This window comes from Choloepus didactylus, chromosome 5 (assembly GCF_015220235.1).
Source record: "Choloepus didactylus isolate mChoDid1 chromosome 5, mChoDid1.pri, whole genome shotgun sequence".
Classification (NCBI taxonomy): domain Eukaryota; kingdom Metazoa; phylum Chordata; class Mammalia; order Pilosa; family Megalonychidae; genus Choloepus; species Choloepus didactylus.
Window position 1 is genome coordinate 16,408,701 of NC_051311.1, and position 16,875 is coordinate 16,425,575.

Here is a 16,875-nt window from a genome sequence, read left to right on the forward strand (position 1 = left end):
TGAATTGTCTGTCTAGTATATATGCATTCTTGGTAGATAAGCAGTGGCCCTGTATTTCTTCTCTCTGCCACCAATTGGAAGCATATGTCTTTTTCTCAACCTTTCTTTCTTGCTCACTATTTTAGATTCTATGATTGACTGAGACAAATCCTTCCTATTATCCTCTTCCTTTCATTATATATCACTCTTTTGTCCAATCCCCGGCAGGGTCTGCAATAAAAAAATTAAAAAAAAAAAAATCTGAACAGGAAGGTGTTTGTGAAAATAAACCTTATGTTCATGTTTTCTTTTCCCTTCATTATCATCTCACTAGCCTTCTAATTCCTCTAACATCTAAGATCTAATTTACAGATCTTGTTTCTTAACGATTGCTCCAGGCGCATTGTGTAATTAACACCCTACCATATTCCCTATAGCTGTTTAGCTGTTGAGTTCAAGGTAGATGATTTTTCTTTGGTCTATGATGTGCTCTAATATCTAAAATAAATATGTGTTCTATGCTTTATTCATAAAGGTTTAAATAAAAAGCAATAGAAAATAAAGAAGTTTGATTGAGAGAGGGTACTTTTATCCCATTTCTTTTTACTATCTGGAAATATAAAAGGAGAAAAAAAATCCTTAGGAACAATAAAGGAGATTTGGACTTGTTTCTAGGAAAGGAAAGCAGAAGACAAGCAAAGAGAGCAAATTCCATTCTCTGCTTCAGTAGGCTAGGAGAAAAAATGGTCAAAAATTTTGAGTGATAGCAGAGGAAAGTTGAAAAAAAAAATCCTGGGGCTTCAGTAGCTCCAAGTAAAGTTGACAAGATAGGCTAGGACTGAGGATGGAGTATTCATGGTTTGAGGTCCTAGATTTTCATATCTTCTTAGTCTGGACCCAACAGAGGCTACCTCCCCTTAGTCTCTACTCTACCAGAACCCATACTCCTGGAAAGAGGAAACATTACCAGGAATAACTTATGCCTAGGGAAGGGGGTATTTTCACTCTCTTTCAGACAGGAGGGAAAGGAAAAATGGAGGCCCAGCTATATTAAGGGAGAATATTTCTAGCACACCTCCCAACTTGAAACTCTGATCACGTATGGTAGTTAAACACATTTTGCTGTTCTTTTGTTAATTTATGCTGCATCTTTACTTCACATATATTTTTGGCTCTTGTAGAAACCTAGCCAGCATATATAGTATGGTTTTGATGGTTAAATATGATCTGAGTTCTAAATGACTGGCTTATACATTTGCAGAACACAACTCATTTGTAAATTGGGGACTTCTAGTTATTTGTCATAATGAGACATAGAGCATCAAATGAGTAACTAAAAATCATAGATACATTAATCATTCAATAGATTTTTTTGAGCATTTCTATGTGTCACTACTGACTAGTTGTTGGGGATGAAGCAATGAACAAAACTGACCAACAACCCTGCTCTTCTGAAGCTTCCATTCTACTAGGAGGACATAGACAATAAGAAAGATAAATAGGGAATTATGTATGCTAGGTTGTAGCAAATGCTAAGAGGAAAAAATAAATCACAGCAGAAATTTAAGGAGTATTGGGATGGAGATGAGATTTTATTTAAGGTGACCTGATCACTGTGAAGGTGACATTTGAGTAAAGATATAAAGGGAGTAAAGGATCAAGTCATGGTATCAGTAGGAATAATGTTTCAGGAAAGCAGAGGGAACAGACAGAAAGAGTGATTTCTGGAGCAGAGTGAGCAAAGGGAAGCCAAGTAGGAAACTGGGCCAAAGAGTAACGGGAGCAAGACCATGGTGAATTACATTGGTCATGTAAGGACTTTGACTTTTATTCTGAGTGATACGGGAAACCATTTGGAGGGTCTTGAAAAGAAGAGTGACGTGCTCTGACTTACATTTTAACCAGATCCCTCTTGCACCTCTGTGGAGAACAGGCTGAAGAAGGGCAAGATCAGAAGCAGGAAGAGAAATTAGGGGACTATTATAAACTTGGAAAAAGCTGATGGTGGCTTTTATCAGGTTGTAGTGGTAAAGATCATGAAAATCGTGACAACTGATTGGATTAATAATCTAGAAACCTTATTCCAGTCAATAGATTTAATTGCTTCATCTTTCTAGTTAATGGGCAACAAAATTGACCACTGTCAATTCTTCGTGCCAACTACCCCTTCTTCATACTAACTACCAGACAGTGGAATCAGTGACCTTTCAATACATTTTAGGAAAATGTTATTGGTCTTGGGTTTACCTGCTGCTTCATATCACCTTCAAAACTGCTTTCCAGTAATAGTTTTACTATTTTACTATAATTTGAGTTTCCTCTTCCAAGTCAAAGACTTTTCTGTGATGGAGGTATGTATTATAAGCAGTAATATTGCCTAAAGAAACAACAAGGAGGAGGAGGAGAAGTAACAAATGGTCTGAATAATACACTATCTTAATTTTTACTTCTTGATTAGAGAGCAATAATAATGCTCTACATTTTGTGAACTGAATGGAAACAATGAAACCATAAATGTTTTTATTTTCCTTTAAAACATCAAGCTGCTGAATCTAACAGTAAGGGCAGGTATATGTTTTTCAAACATTTGCCTTAAAGAATTGAAGAGGTGATGGTTTCATTTCTGTACAAGAAATATATTGTGGAAATTCAACATATAAATGTAAATTTTGATCATTAACTTTGAAAAAATACTATTTAAATGTCCCATATTCTGTTTTTATTTTAAAATTTTTTTTCAGAATAAGCACATATTGAAACTATTTTCGTAATTACACAGTTTTGTTTTTAATGATGTTCAAAACATGTATCTTTATAATAGCATTTCTAAGCATCTCCCCCTCCATTCTAGCACTAGATTTTTCACTGTGGGAATATAAACTTTTTAAATAAATGTAAAGATAAAATGTTTTACATAAAGATAAAATTTTTATCTGAAAAGGTATTGATTTAGTTACTCAAGTAATTTTTATTGTTCTAAGGTAAGCAAAGCTCTCTCTGACATTTTTATATGGTATTTCTATTATTTGTTGTTTTCAACTTGCACTCTTAGTGCTTATCTTTATAAATATCAAGACCAGGCAAGGAAAAATCAGAAAGAAAATATTTGTGTTAAGTTAAACTGATTTATCTAAATTATTGAAAATGTTATGAGGATGCTGTGCTATAAAAATGGATTAAGATTTATTTTAATTTTTTAAAAGTTGAAATAAGATAGCTTCTAGTATATTTAATAATACTATTCTTATTTTTATCAGGGCAATCAAAAAATATGAAGTTAAACAAAACAGTTGTTGAACTTAAAAATAATCTGCCTTCCACGATCTCTACACCTAGAAATTTTTTTCATAAAGGTAAAAAATCACTGCAATAAATAAAACTGTATACTATATTCCCACTGTCTCTACCAATCCCCTCAAAACTGTGGCCCCTCCCCAAAACAACCAATGTTATGAGCCAAGCATATCCTGACAAACTTTTCTTCAAATATATGTAAGTAGATATATAGCTGTAGAAGAGTTTTATGGTTCTACAAAACAATAGAATCGTATGCCACACCTTAATCAGTAACTTATATTTTTTGTTTTATACACATCGTGGATCCTCCTTACTCCAGACCCAGGTAAATTAATAAAAATCTCTTTCATCTTTCAGACCTTTAAATTGCTTCATCACATTCATATTATAAATGTGTCATAATGTATTAACCCATTCCTCTATTGAATGACATTTATATTTTTATCAGATTTTTTGCTACTACAAGCAAAGATGCAATAAATATATGTGTACATATATATTTCTATTGTGATGATTAAATGTCTATAAAACAGCATGTAAAAGGGGATCATTGCATTAAAAGGTACGTGTATTTTTAATTTTAACAGATATTGCCAAACTGCTTTCCAAAATGACTGCAGTTAATACTTCTGCTAGCAGATTCATGAAGATTGTGTGTCCCAGCATCTTAGCCAGAACTAGATTTTTCATCTTCAATGAGAATTGTTTACTGTCCGGCGCCGCCCCGCTCGACCCCTGTTCCCCGGCCGGCGAGGGGAGAAACAAGGGATGAGAGAGAGAGAGATGCAGACCACGCAAACTGACCTGGCTGGAAGTCACGACTCGAGCCACACGGCGGTTGCGAGAGCAAGTCTTTTACTGAAGCTAGATAAACATTCTCTGTTACAGGTTTCCACGCGGGGCAGAGTGCCTCGCGGGAGAGCAGCCTCGATGTGGCCGTCAGGTACGGCTCCTAGTGGGCTGTCTCCCCGAGGTTCGCTTGGGCAAACTCTTAAGTACTCTACTCATAACCAATGATCTAGCGCCGCGCATATGCACTCAATTGGCAGATAGGAATAGTGAGTGTGCACGTCATAAGCGGAAGCAGGATATGGGCGCCATCTTGGCTCATTCGATGGGCGGGGGGACTTTGGAGCAGGTTTACAGCGCATGCGCTATGCCCATCCCGGGAGACGGCTCTCCACATCTCCCCCTTTATTATTTATATCGACCCAGTGTCCCCAGTGATGAGTGTGCTCCCGTGAACCCAGATGGCTCACAATTTGTTCCGGTGCTTTGGGGAGTCTGGACTAGGTCTCAGCCATTTAGCGGCGGAGCCTCTAGCACCGACCAGAATGCTCACCTCATATGGAGACAGGAGAGTCCGTGAGCTGGAAACAACATGACTCTCCCTGCAGTGCTTTGCTTTGCAACTGGGGGACAAAGGCGGGGGCAGGGATAGCATTAACCAGAGTCGGAGGTGTCACTAGGCGTCCCTATGCATTGGCTAGAGTCAAGTCTGGCCACAACTATGACTCTGCCTTAGGGATCTACCTGAGACAAAAATTATGACTGCTGGCGTCGCCCGTTATACCCGGGACACAGCTGCGCGCTTAGCTACAAACCTCGCTCCCGAGTGCCCCGCCCGAGGCGGCCAGGATGGGGTATGGCCATCAGAATGGTCGCTGTTGGGGGTATCAAAGGTGGAGGACATAGCCATCATAATGGTAACACGGTACTGCCGCGCTTGAAACAGGCGTTCTAGCAAAGATTTAACAATGACTAATCCCACCAATAGTCCCACCATCAAGAGAATCCAATTAGTCAAATTGGGCCAAGAGAACCAAGAGGTGACTTGGTCTCACAGATTTTTTACAGTCTCGCCCAGTGTGGAAAGGTCGAAACTAACAGGCTTCAATTTCCTAATGTTCTCAAGTCCCTGAAGGTCGGATTTCACTTGGCCGGAGAGATTGGTGAAGTTGGGGAGATAAGTGTCCTTGAGCCACTCGGCGACATCTTGCTGCTCCTCTGTCAAGTTCACCCTAACCGGGGTGACACAAAGCCTCCCGAATAACCATCGGGTATCACACGTCTGCTGGAGAACTCTCCAGAGTCCATCTATTTCTAGTCCAAGTTCATCTATCTCCGCTAGGAGTTTCTGAATGGCCTGGAAATTTAAGTTCAGCATCTGATTGTGGCGGCGTAGCACGTCTCGGGTAAGGTATGCCTCTTGGACGCCTAGACTTAGAGAAGGGGATATTGTTAAGTGAAACAACTTGAGAAACAGGGCCAACCCAGTCGGTTGCCTTGACGGGGAGCCAGACATAACTTGGGCGATACACTAGGATAGCGGGGCGGCGAGGCATCCGGGTCTTTGGAACGGTTGCAGACTGTAGGAGCAAACCCCGGAAGGAAAAGGCACCTTTGAGTCTCATTTTTACTCAAGATCCCTTCACAAGACTGGCGGCTCTTCCCTGTAACGTTAAGAAATTCAAGCAAGACTCCCTTACTTAACTCGCCATTACCAGTTTCACAAGTAGCATTCGCCGCAACTGTGGTGTTGACAACCTTGACAGAGAGGTTAGCAAAAGAGAGGATCAGTGTGTACTCGTTGAAGCTTGTGGAGGAAATATTTCTGTCAGAAGGCAGGTGGTGGAGACCTAGAGACAGGGTACGAGTGAAAAACACAGGAGAGGCGGGAGACCCAGCAGAGAATGGGGCCAGGGTCGGGGGATGATGCCACAGGCCCCAAAGACCACTCTCCTGCGCTACCACAGTTCCACTAAAAAAAGAAAAAGGCAGATTAGAAGGATTGCTATAGGAGAGCAAAGAACAGAGTTACCGATCCTCTTTTTGGGCAACCGCGGGGTGGTCAGTCCTACTATTATCGTCTTGTCGGTCGTCGCCATCATCAGCAGGGTCGGAGGCTTGGTCTAATGGTTCAGGTTGTATATTCGTTGGCGTTTCTGACAGCTGTTCCTTGGCTTCTTCAGGTGATGTCACGGTTCTCACCAGTCTTTCCGGAACCCACACTGGTTGACGTCCTGGTTCCTGGGGAAAAACACAAACAGAGCCTCTGGCCCAGCTGAGCACCGGGTCAGGGCCTTTCCACTGCCCCGACAGGACATCCTTCCAACGGACTAGACCTCTATGCTGAGGACTCGGGGTGGTGTGTTGCAGGGCAGGTGTCACTCCCTGTGAATTTTCATTTAAAAAATTGTATGTAAATAAGGCTATAGACAATTGAGCCTTTGGGGACAAGCCGTGACCTATCCCCCCTTTCTGTTTCCTAAGCAGGTCTTTGAGCGACCTGTGCGCTCTCTCGATGATTCCTTGCCCTTGAGGGTTATAGGGGATGCCATGTTTCAATTGGACACCCATGTTGTCACAAAATTTTTGGAAGGATTTACTAGTGTAGGCTGGTCCGTTGTCTGTCTTTAACGTTTTTGGCTTACCCCAAGCCGCCCATGCAGCCAAGCAGTGTGCAACGACGTGGGAGACTCTTTCTCCTGGTTCAGCAGAGGCAAACAAAACTTGGGAATATGTGTCTATCGACACGTGTAAGTACTTGACCTTACCATACTCTGAATGATGAGTGACATCCATCTGCCAAGTATCCCCTGGGGTGAGACCCCTAGGGTTGACCCCAACCGAGGAGACTGCTCTCTGCTCCGCACAATTGCTGCAGGCTCGGACAATATCTCGAGCAGCTGCACGTGGTATGCTGAACCGCTTAGCTAGGGTGCCTGCATTGATGTGAAACTTGGCGTGGAACTCTCGGGCCTGTTGATATGGCACCAGTGTGGGAAAGATGTGTAGCTGTCGAGTGGCCACATCTACGATGTGGTTTCCCTGGGCCATGGGGCCAGGCAAGCCCGTGTGGGCTCTGATATGAGTTATGTAGAAAGGGTGTCGCCTGGCCCATATAACTTCCTGTAATTTGATAAAGAATGTTCTTACTGTAGATGAATACCTAATAGTGCCCACTGTCTCTAGTATCTGTACAGAGTTTACAACATAAGCAGAGTCCGAGACAACATTCAAGGGTTCAGAGAGGCTTTTCAGAACAGTGATGATAACCTGTAGCTCTACCCATTGAGCCTTTGTGGATGGAAGAGTACTGTTTTGGGAGTGTCCCCCTCGACACAATACGCCCCTGTGCCGGAGCTGGAGCCGTCTGTGTACACAGTGGGGGCATCCGCTAGCGGCTTAGGCGAGGTCACCTTAGGAAAAATCACTGGGTGCCGAGCGACAAACTGCAAGAGGGGAGCTTTAGGGAATTGATTGTTAATGCTTCCGAGAAATGTACACCGGAGGACGGCCCATTGATCGATACATCCAGTGAGTATCTCAAGCTGTTGGGAAGAATAAGGCACTCGGAGATTTCTGGGTTGTTGGCCGAAATGCTGTACCGCTCTTTTAATACACTCCAGGGCTAACTCTGCAACCGCTGTAGGATAATGCTCTAGAACCTTCCGGGGGGAAACCCCAGGGTGGATCCAGAGCAGCGGTCCTTGCTGCCACAGCACTGCAGTGGGCTGTAATTCTGTTGGCAGCACGCAGGCCTCAAAAGGCTCATTGGGGTTTATTCTTTTCAGAGTGGCGCAACTGAGCGCTTGCTCTACCCGGTACAGTGCTTGCCTCGCCTCGGGAGTAAGGTGCCGGGGCGAAGTTATGTTTGAATCTCCTCTCAACAAGTCAAATAGGGGCGCCAACTCAGCGTTGGGTAATTTCAAATACGGGCGGATCCAATTGATATCTCCCAAGAGCCTTTGCAGATCATTCAGAGTACGTATATTGTCTAATCTGAGAGATACCTTCTGGGGGGAGACATGAGTAGGCGTGAGTTTCGCTCCCAGGAAAGTGGTAATGTCAGTCATTTGGATTTTCTCAGGGGCTACTTCCAGGTTAGCTTTTCTAAGGTCACAGACCAAGTGTGACAACACAGTTTCAAGGATTACAGCATCCTTATGGGCTAACAGAATGTCATCCATATAGTGAATGATTTTTACGTGAGGGAATTGTTGCCGGGCGCCAACTAGCTTTGTAGCAACATACAGCTGACACATGGTAGGACTATTAGCCATACCCTGGGGCAGGACCGTCCATTCAAAGCGTTGACAGGGCTCCTCTTGGTTACGAGAGGGCACAGTGAAGGCAAACTTAGGGGTGTCTTCGGGGTGGAGTGGAATAGAAAAGAAGCAATCCCTAAGATCTAAGATGACAACCGACCAGTGCCCTGGCAACGCCGAGAGGAGGGGCAGTCCCATCTGAACGGGTCCCAAAGGCTCCAGGCAATCATTGATAGCCCTTAAATCATGCAGCAGTCTCCATTTTCCAGATTTCTTTTTTATTACGAATATGGGGGTGTTCCACTGTGACGTGGAGGGAGCGATACGGCCCTTTTCTAGTTGTTCTGATACTAGGGCGTGCAACGCTGCAAGTTTTTCCTGTGGCAAGGGCCACTGAGGCACCCACACCGGAGCCTCGGTTTTCCATTTTAGTTTTATAGGTGTGGGTGGGAATCTCTCCTCAGTGGCCCCTATGAAAAACCCAAGCCTCGTCTGTCAGACTTGGGGGCAGCTTGTATAGGCTCCGCACGTCCGTGCAGTGAAGCTCCTAAACCCTTGCCGGGGGTATACCCCATTTCTTTTAGCAGTCGCTTAGAGGTTGGGGAGTAGCCGCTAATTAAAGTAACGTCCATTTGGGTCAGAATGTCTCTTCCCCACAAAGACACAGGCAGGGCTAATACATAAGGCTGGAAACTGCCTTGGTGTCCTTCTTCATCGGCCCAATGAAGGGCAGCTGCACTGAGCATGGGCGCTGAAATTTGGCCTATTCCTCTAATGGGCTCTTCCGCCCTGCTCGTTGGCCAGGTGGGGGGCCATTCTTGTTGTCTTATGATAGACCGATCGGCCCCTGTATCGAGCAGGCCCAAGAAAGATCTGCCTTGCACCTTAATGGTTAGCATAGGTCGAGACTCCAGGGACATATGGAGTCCCTCAAAAATCGCTCCACTGGATCCGAACCCTTTTTCCCCTCTCTGTCTGATTCTGCTTGGAAAGACTGCATGTAAGCTGGGTAAGAGCAGGAGCTGCGCCAGCTTATCACCTTCTGCAATGACTAAGGTGCCCCGCTGAGATTGAACCATAACTTGGGCACGGCCTGTGAAATCTGAATCTACAAGTCCTGGTATAACTGTTAATCCTCTCAGGGCCGTGGATGCTCTCCCCAATATGAGCCCTACAGTACCAGCCGGTAAGGGCCCCTTGAAGGAGGTCCCTACTAACTGGACACCCATGGAGGGGGTTAGTACGAGTCTGGAGGTGGCACAGAGGTCCAGTCCTGCTGAGCCGGGGGACGCACGAATTTGATCGGATCCTGTGTTGTCGAATGGCATGCAAGGGGGTCCGTCGAAAGGGCGGACCCCCTCTTCCCGTTTTTTGGAATCTGCTCGGGGCGGCCAGAGAGGCGTCTACCCTGCGCATCGAAAACCGATTTACAATCTTCTGCGCGGTGGGGGCCTTTGTGGCAACGGCCACACGGCCTGGTTACTGCACCTGGTTCGCCAAACCGTTGAGTGGCAGGGGGCTGACGTCTATTGGGACAATCTCTCTTAAAGTGCCCTGATTGGCCACAGCCATAGCACCCGTTAGACTTTGCCCCTAAGGTTCTCGGGCTTTTTGTAGCCACCTGTAGGGAGCTAGCTAGCATGGCAGCTAGACCTGCATTAGTTAAAGGGCTGCCAGTATCTCTACAGAGCCTGACCCACTCTGTCAAATTTTTTGCTCTGTTTTGTGCCAGGATAACTTTGCACTCCTTGTTGCACTGCTCAAAAATCATTTGCTTAACCACAGTCTCTGCTACTCCTGGATCTGAGAAGATTCTCTCAGCTGCGGTTTGCATCCTGGCTACAAAATCCGCAAATGGTTCTGTGGGGCCTTGGTGTATATTGCTGAGTGAGGCCTGAGCCTCTCCCTTACCTGTTAGCTTTTTCCAGGCACCCACAAAACAGCGGAAGATCTGGGCGTAGACCTCTTGTGGGAAACCCGTTTGGTTCTGGGCATGGGCGCCTCTCCCCAACAGCATGTCAGCATTCCACCCGCCACGTCTCCCTGCCGCATTCCTTGCGGCCTGCTCTTCAGCTAACTCCTCAAACCATGCTTTCCAATCTATGAATCGGCCTGACGGCAAGCAAGCACGGGCTAGCTGAAAAATATCTGCGGGTGTATGATTTAGAGCAGAGAGGTTCTCGATCATGTTCAAGGTATAAGGGGCATTGGGGCCGTACTGATGGACGGCCTGCCTTAGCTCCTTCAAAAGTTTGTAATCATATGCTTCATATTGGTTGTTGCCTTGATGGTTAATAATAACCGGGTACATTTCTGGGGATGGTTCTGGCTTAAGTGGTTGGTACCCACCTAGTATACCGAAAGGCCTAAAGGTGAAAGAGGGGACCCATTTCCAGAAATGCCTCCTTCCACATTCTGATGATATGGGGTCTAGGGGGCCTGAGTATTCAGGTGGGGGATACGGCTGTGGATGCCCCTCCCCCGGCCCGCCTGCAAGGGGTTCCGGGTCCCGCAAAGGCGGACCATCGTGATTATCGGATTCGGGCACTAGTGGGAGCTCTCGGTAAGGGCCTTTGGCGGAACCGCTCAACCAGCCCACCGGAAGCCGCGGCGTTTTTTTGCGACGCGGCGACAGGCGCCGGCGGGGCGGAAGGCCGCGTGGGTGGGGCGGGAGGCTCCTCCCAATCAATTAATGGAGGCGCTTCCGCTCCCTCACCGTCAACGCTATCCGATTCTGAGGCAGAGGTGTCCGAGCTACCACCACTCAACTCTGGCTGCTTGCCTTTATGGGAGCCGGCCGCAGATGACACCGACTGGGTTTCCTGGAGAGCGTGCCGTACCTCTTGCAAGGCGGAGGACGGACTTAGGCCTGTAGCCGACTCCAGTTCAAGGACCGCGCGGACGGTCTCCCATATAGGGACTAGAACTGGATCCAGACAAACGCCCGTCTGCCGCGCCCGGTCTATATCGTGACCAAGCTTCAGCCAAGAGGGCAGACTGAGGCTGCCGGTGGAGGGAAACCAAGGGGCAAAAGTTTCAACATCATCGAGAAACCTCTGTAGGGAGCTTTTCTTAACTGAGATACCCCTCTGCTTCAGGAGGGTTTTTAAAGGAGCCAACAAAGGTGAACTTCCAGACTGCCCCATGCTTGCAGTCGGCACTGTACTTTAACCACTCGGAGAGCTCTTCCGAGTCCCCGGGACCGCCTGAGAACCCACGGGCCCTGACTCTCACGTAAAAGAAGCACTCACCTTCTCGCGCTGATCAGGCGCGGGAAGTCCGCTGCAATGAAAAAGGAGCGAGGCGAAAGGTTCCCCGTACGGGCCACCACTTGTCCGGCGCCTTCTCACTCGGTCCCGCGCGTCCTGTCCTCGGCCGGCAAGGAGAACAGAGGGAAAGAGGGAGAGACACAGACAAACTGACACTCGAGGCACACAATAGCAGTGAATGCAAGCCTTTTACTGAAGCTAGATAAACATTCTCTGTTACAGGTTTCCACGCGGGGCAGAGTGCCTCGCGGGAGAGCAGCCTCGATGTGGCCGTCAGGTACGGCTCCTAGTGGGCTGTCTCCCCGAGGTTCGCTTGGGCAAACTCTTAAGTACTCTACTCATAACCAATGATCTAGCGCCGCGCATATGCACTCAATTGGCAGATAGGAATAGTGAGTGTGCACGTCATAAGCGGAAGCAGGATATGGGCGCCATCTTGGCTCATTCGATGGGCGGGGGGACTTTGGAGCAGGTTTACAGCGCATGCGCTATGCCCGTCCCAGGAGACGGCTCTCCACAGTTTACATTTAATTAAAATTAAATATCCTATTTCTCACCAAATAATTTTTTAAAAAATCTGTTGTGATTTTCTAATTTGATCATTCCTATTACATTTATCAGCTGGCATTCTATTGAAAGGAAGATATATGAATATATCTTTAAGCCTAAATACTTCAGTGTGCATTTCCTAAGAATGTGGATATTCTCTTACATAATGACAATGCAGTTATCATTTTCATAAATTTACACAGAAACAATTGACCTTGATGTACTATCCATAATAATGTCCTTTAAAGCATTTTTCTCCCTACATTACATAGTTCATTCAGTATAAGGTCAGGTATTGCATTCAGTTGTCATGTCTCTTTGGCCTTCATTAATTTACAAAATTTCCACAGCCTTCCTTTGTTTTGTTTTGGTCTGTTTTTTTTAATTTTATTGTGAAATAAACATATGCAGAAAAGTGATAAATTTCAAGGTAGAGTTTTATAAGTAGTTACAGGAAAATTTCAAAGTATAGTATGGATTACAGTTCCACAATTTCAGGGGTTTCCTTCTAGCTCTTACAATACATTAGAGACTAAAAAGAAATATCTGTATAATTATTCAGTAGTCATAATTAATTGTTAAATCCTATCTTCTCTGTTACAACTCTTTCCTCTCATTTGATCATTCTCTCAATCAGGAATATTTGGGCAATGACCATTCTAACTTCTTCATGTTCGTGTTGAAAACAGGTGTCAACATTATGGGTAGGGGTATGCAACTGCTTGATGTTCTTGGAGAGACTGGGTACCTCTGAGTTCCTTTGCTTATCTGGCATAGGAATAATCTGGAGGTTTTAAGTTTCTGAAAAATAAACTTAGTGAAATTTTTACAGAGGCTCAGATAGAGCCCTGGGTATTTAGGGTTTTCAGGAATACTGTTGGTTGGGACTTGGCATACCATGGCAATTTGCAATATCTAGCTGAAGCTTGCATAAGGGTAGCCTTCAGAATAACCTCTCGGCTCTATTTGGAATCTCTTAGCCACTGAAGTCATATTTAGTTATACTTCTTTTCCCTCTTTTGGTCAAGAAGGCATTGTTAATCCCTTGATGCCAGGGCCAGGATCATCCCTGGAAGTCATGTCCCATGTTGTCAGGGAGACTTACAACCCTGGAAGTCATGTCCCACATAGTGGGGAGGGTAATGAGTTAATTTGAAGAATTGGATTTAGAGAGAGAGAGAGGTCATAACTGAACAAGAAGAGAGGTTCTATGGAAGTGACTCTTATGCATAATTATAGGTAGGCTTAGCTCCCCTTACAGAAATAAGTTTCATAAGAAGAAGCCTCAAGATTGAGGCCTTGGCTTGTTAACCTGTGAGTCCCTAATTCTTGAGAGAATATCAGGAATCCCCAGGTGGGGAAATTTAATAGTTCCATATTTTTTCTCCAGTCCCTCAAGGACTTTGAAAATACTTTTCTATTATCTGCCCAACATACTCTGGAATGCATCAGGGTATTACATTAAGCTATATAGGATTCCAAAGTCTCACTCCCTATTCTAGGCTCCATGTGTTTAGGTTGTTTAAATAAACTGGCCAGACAGGTTAAGTTAGATTGTATGCTATAGAAAGTTTAAATTTTTTACAAAATAAACACTTCTTCCTTTGGCCTCACACAGGAGGTAAAGTTTTAAAATATAAACATTCTCATCCTTTACCCTGTATTCTGATTTATCTTAGCCCACCCCACTCAGCTTTGTTCATATCTCTAATTGAAGTCTGATCTCTTTTTCAGCTTCTTTAACAGTTGCTGTATGGAGTAATACTGATTTACAGAACTGCAGGGCCCTAATTCTTAGTCTTAGGTGTCACAGAGGTACCCAAAGTTCCAGGGAAATACCAGGTTATATGCATAGAGCGAAGCATCTCAGAATTTAGAAATAACTTTTAAAACTCAGGAATAAATGTGACTGCTGTAAGAGCTTACAGTCTAGGCCCTAATTTTCTTATAAGTATTTTCTAAATGAAACCATACAATATTTGCTCTTTTGTTTCTGGCTTATTTTGCTCAACATACTGTCCTCGCGGTTCATTTACCTCGTTCCATGTCTCATGACTCCATTCCTTTCATAGTCACACAATATTCCATCGTATGCATACCCCACAGTTCACACTTCCACTCCTCAGTCGATGTACCCTTCGGCCACCTCCAACTATTGGCTATCATGAATAATGCTGCCATAAACATCAGTGTGCAACAGTCTATTTTAGTCCCTGCTTGCAATTCTTCTGAGTATATTCCTAGTAATGGAATAGCCTAATCCTATATGGTGATGCTGTACCTGGCCTCCTGTGGATCCACTGTATTACCCTCCAGAGGGGCTTCACCATTCTGCTACCCTACCAACACCGAATAGGTATATCTCTCTCTCCATATTTTCTCTAGCACTCAGATCTTCCTGTTTGTTTGTTTGTTTGTTTATTTATTTATTTATTTGTAATCTGCAGATTTTGTTGAGATTTATTCACAAATCTATCCAAAATAAACAATCAGTATCTCACAGTATCTTCGTTTAGTTGTACAATCATCCTCACTCTCAATTTTAGACAATTTTCATTGCTCCAAGGAGAAAAATAACAGACACAGCCACACCAAAGAGAAAACACAAAACACCCTGTAACTCTTATCTCCCCCTGCCCCAATTATTTACCCTTAGTATTGGTGTGGTACTAGTGAGATATTCCTGTTAAATATAGTTCATAGCATGCAATAGGTAGTTTTTCCCATATACCACTCAATTATTAACTCTTTCTACAAGTGTCATACCTCTGAAGTAGATCATGCAAGAACTTTATATTTGTAGTGCTAATCAATGAGATACATGACTTTAAACAACCCCTTTCAATCATATTCACCTTCAGTTTGGCACTATTACTTATAATCCCACTAACAAACTAACATCACCTTTATCCATTCCCATACATTCAAGTTCAGCCTTGTTAGCAAGTCTGTACATATTAGGTAAACACTCCCCCTTCTTAAGTTTCTGTCTATCTCTAGGCCCCCTATACTCTAAATTTTAAGACTCTGAGTTTACATTTTTAGGGGGTTCATATTAGTAAGATCATATAACATCTATCCTTTTGTGTCTGGCTTATTTCACTCAGCATTATGTCCTCAAGATTCATCCATGTTGTCACATGCTTCAGGACCTCATTGCTTCTTACTGCTGCATAATATTCCATCATATGTATATGCCGCATTTTGTGTATCCACTCGTCTGTTAATGGACACTTGGATTGCTTCCATCTTCTGGCAATTGGGAATAATACCACTATGAACATTGATGTGCAAATGTCTGTCTGTGTCACTGCTTTCATATCTTCTGGGTATACACTGAATAGTGGAATTGCTCGTGGTAAGGCAACTCAATATTAAGTTTTCTGAAGAACTGCAAAATTGTCTTCCACAGTGACTGTACCATTATATATTCCCATCAACAGTGTATAAGTGTTCCAATTTCTCCACATCCTCTCCAACATTTGTAGTTTCCTGTTTGTTTAATGGCACCCATTCTTACAAATGATCCCTCACTGTGGTTTTGACTTTCATTTCCCTAATACCTAATAAAGATGAGGTTCTTTTCATATGCTTTTTATTTCCTCTTTGGAAAAATATCTATTCATATGTTTTGCCCATTTTATAATTGGGCTGTTTGTTCTTTTGTTGTTGAGTTGTAGGATTTATTTATATATACTGGATATCAAACCCTTATCAGATATATGGCTTACAAATGTTTTTTCGCACTGAGTTGGCTGCCTCTTCACCTTTTTGACAAAGTACTTTGATGCATAGAAGTGTTCAGTCTTGAGGATTTCCCGTTTATCTACTTTTTCTTTCATTGCTTGTGCTTTGGGTGTAAAGTTTAAGAAGCTACCTCCTATTCTATTACTAGGTCTTGGATATGTTTCCCTATATTTTCTTCCAGGAGTTTTATGGTATTGGCTCTTATATTTAGGTCTTTGATCCACTTAGAGTTAATTTTTGTATAGGGTGTGAGGTAGGGTTCCTCTTTCATGCTTTTGGATATGAATATCCAGGTCTCTCAGCCTCATTTGTTGAAGAGACTGTTCTGTCCCAGTTCAGTGGATTTGGGGGCCTTGTCAAAAATCAATTGCCTATAGGTCTGAAGGTCTATTTCTGGATTCTCAATTCAATTCCATTGATCAATATATCTCTCTTTATGTCAGTACCATGCTGTTTTGACCCCTTTATAATAAGCTTTAAAGTCAGGAAGTGTAAACCCTCTCACTTTATTCTTCTTTTTAAGGAAGTTTTTGGCAATTCAAGTCCCTTTTCCCTCCAAATAAATTTGATAACTAGCTTTTCCAAGTCTGCAAAGTAGGTTGTTGGAATTTTGATTGGTATTGTGTTGAATCTGTAGATCAATTTGGGTAGAATTGATATCTTAATGAGATTTAGCTTTCCTATCCATGAACATGGAATATCATTTCACCTATTTAGGTTTCTTTTATTTCTTTTAGCAGAGTTTTGTAATTTTCTGTGTAGAGGTCTGTGCTGGTTTGAATGTATTATGTCTCCCAGAAAAAGCCATATTCTTTGATGCAGTCTTGTGGGGCAGATGTTTTGGTGCTGATTAGATTTGCATGGAAATGCGCCCCACCCAACTGTAGGTGATATCTCTGATGAGACATTGCCATGGAGGCATGGCTCCATCCATTCAGGGTGGGTCTTGATCAGTGGAGCCATATAAATAAGCTAACAGACAG

General features: G+C 43.7%; 1 long non-coding RNA gene across 1 annotated transcript; it reads left to right on the forward strand.

Annotated features, from left to right (window-relative positions):
* The first annotated feature begins 3,231 nt into the window (after nt 1-3,231).
* Nucleotides 3,232-3,820, forward strand: LOC119534814. Its single transcript, XR_005217117.1, has 3 exons — nt 3,232-3,332; nt 3,596-3,601; nt 3,725-3,820. It is a non-coding gene; the product is annotated as an uncharacterized LOC119534814 (long non-coding RNA).
* The last annotated feature ends 13,055 nt before the right edge of the window (nt 3,821-16,875 follow it).